The sequence below is a fragment of the Chinchilla lanigera genome, unplaced genomic scaffold (assembly GCF_000276665.1).
Source record: "Chinchilla lanigera isolate Chin_1 unplaced genomic scaffold, ChiLan1.0 scaffold00065, whole genome shotgun sequence".
Classification (NCBI taxonomy): domain Eukaryota; kingdom Metazoa; phylum Chordata; class Mammalia; order Rodentia; family Chinchillidae; genus Chinchilla; species Chinchilla lanigera.
In genome coordinates, this window is record NW_004955466.1 from 8070991 (window position 1) to 8073876 (window position 2886).

Below are 2886 nucleotides of genomic sequence, written 5' to 3' on the forward strand. Positions count from 1 at the left end.
CTTGCCAGGCAGGCGCTTTGCCACTGAGCTAAATCCCCAGCCCCCGAGTCTGAGTAAGTTGTCCCTCAGAGGGCATCTTCCAACACACCTCATGCTTGTTCTCAAATTAATTAATTTGTTTAATAAATATCTGAATCCCTACATATGCCAAACACCGGGTTAAGTGCTGGTAATACTCCAATGAATAAAACAGAGCTCCTGCTCTCAAGAAATTTATATACACTATTTGGGAAGTTAGCAAAAGGAACAATTATAATAAAAAGCAGTTAACTCATGAAGAAGTACGCAGAAGGCACTCTAGGGTCACTTAGAAAAGGTACAAGTCCAGACCTGAAGAATAAGGAATGGCTGCTCGGAGGAAGATTTGTCTAAGATATAAAAGGAAGAACAGGATTAAGCTGGGAACAGGGAATAGGTGAGGGAGAGACTGGCTGGGGAAGAGGAAGGAGCAAAGGAATGTGGTTCAGGCTGCTGGGTGGTGAGATCCTGGATCATTCAGGATAGGGAACATCCCCGATGCTTGTTCCTGTATCCGGCACAGGGTCGGCATTCAGTGAACAAGCAAATGAACAAGGCTGAAGAAGAAGGGACCAAATGAGAAGGGCTACATAAGAAAAGGAGTCAGGATTTTGTCTTGAGGACTCTACATTTGTACTTCATGGGAGAAACAGGAAGCAAGAGGTGGACCTGACCAGATTTGTACTTTATAAAGATCATGCGGGGTAAAATGAACTGGAAGGGGAGTAGGATTTGGTGGAGGCCCGCGAGAGGCTGTGGATGGAGGACAGCATGCTGCGTTGAGAGATGAAGGAGACAGAGGTTAAAGGACTTGGTAATTAATTGTCAGAAGGAGGGCGGGAAGAAGTCCAGGGTGATAGCCACACTGCTGACCTGAGTAATGGTTGGCAGCGATGGGGGCAGATAAAGTGGTTCCTGGGAACGACAGTGGGTGGTGAGGGAGATGAGAAATATAGTGTGGAATGTTTGGCACGCTTGAAGTCTACAGTGCTTAGAGATCCTCTTCCCTGCTCTTTCCCTGCATGTGCGTGTCCCTGGAAGCTGACTTTCTAGTCTTGGATTGAGCAATGTGAGGTTCTGGCAAGGGATTAGAGGATGAGAGTGGGGGAAAAGTCAGATCTCACTTCTTCCATTTTCTCCCTCGGGCAGCGGGCAGCATCTGTAGCAGCAGCTGTCTCTCCTCCGCCTCCCCAGCTCCCTCGAGACAGGCTGGCTCCAGCCTCCTCCTGCAACCTTGTGCTCTGGTGACACAACTGTCTTCCTCAGCCCCTGCACTGACGGTGGCTTCCTGCTGCGGGACTACAGTTTCTATCATAGCACTTCCTTCCCCAGAGGAGAACTGGGGATATATTTTTATAATATTACGGCACTCAATCAATCCAAATCATTGAATTGTCGTTAACATATTTTATTACCTTTGAAATTGTCGTAGGGTAAAGCAGTGGACAGCAGTGAAGTGCCCTACTTGTTAAGTCATCTATGAAGTAGATAAGAATAATTAAAGAATCATTGCTGCTGTATATATAACTGTGTATATGAAGGACACTGCCAAGGAAATGAAGGCAGCAGTTTGTTTAAATGAGTTAAACATTGTCCTGACTCCCCTCAACTTAGATACACAATGAATTTCCCTGGTAATGATCTGCAGAGGCAGCCTCAGCCAGGGTCATTACCAACTCCGAGCTGTGGCTAAGTCAACTGGGTGCTGTAAACAGGGCGTTGTGAAGTATAAATCTTGGCCTTGGCCCAGAGGAGAGTTAGATCTGACCCTAAAAGTGACAGATGATGTGCTTTGCCTCTTTCACTGGGGAGAGGGGCCGTGCAGGGATCCCAGGGTTGTGCGTACCCTGCATACTGTGAAATCTGAGGTGGAAGGAAAGCAAGGAGGCCAGCAACAGCGTCAGCCTGTCTTCTGTCTTCCTGTGGCTGAGAACTCATCAGATACACTTCTTTCAGCCTCCTGCACCCAAACATGGAAGCAGCTGGGCTAGCACTCGGAGGTGGCAGCTTGCCTGGCATAAATGAGCAAGACCCTGGGTTCATTCCTCAACACTGTGCAAAAAAAAAACCAAAAAAAGCAAGCAATAATGAGAACATAGGGAAAGTGAGCCCTTGTAACTTTCTTTGGGTAGCAGTGACAAATCCTATAATTTAGAAATATTTTCATTTCACAACACATACATACATAGATTTGTCATAAAACCAACACAGATAAGAAAAACATAAACAGAAATTAAAATAATTGCTAATCCTACTATGTAAAGGTAACCACTTGTAGCAATTTGGAATAAACTTTTCTAAAACAATTACAGTACAAATATGAACACTTACATATGTCTTTATATTAAACATACTTCTTGGTAATTGCTTTTTCCAGGTAAAAATATGTCACACAGCCTTCCATGGCAATAAACAGATGTATAGTCATGTGGATTCCATTTTATAAATTCATCATAATTCATTTAACCAATCTCCCACTGAGAAACATTTGGACAAGCTCCAGTTTTATTATTACATACATACAATAAAGTATTAGCAACAGACTTCTAAGGCAAATCTTTGAGCGCTTGTAATAAGATATTTTGGGGCAGACCACAGGAAAAACAAAATACTGATATGAAAGAGGCCAAGGGAAGAAAATATTTCATGAACTGGTATTGTTCGTAATACATAAAGCACATCAGTTAATGGGCGTGAGGAGGGGGAGGGGTAGTGCTCGGTGGGAGAAAGTAAGAGTTGAAGTGAAAGGCATTGAAAGACACAGGGCCTGGGGCTGGGGATTTAGCTCAGTGGCAAAAGCGCCTGCCTTGCAAGTGCAAGGTCGTGAGTTCGGTTCCCGGTACCGGAGAAAAACCAAAAAAAAAAAAA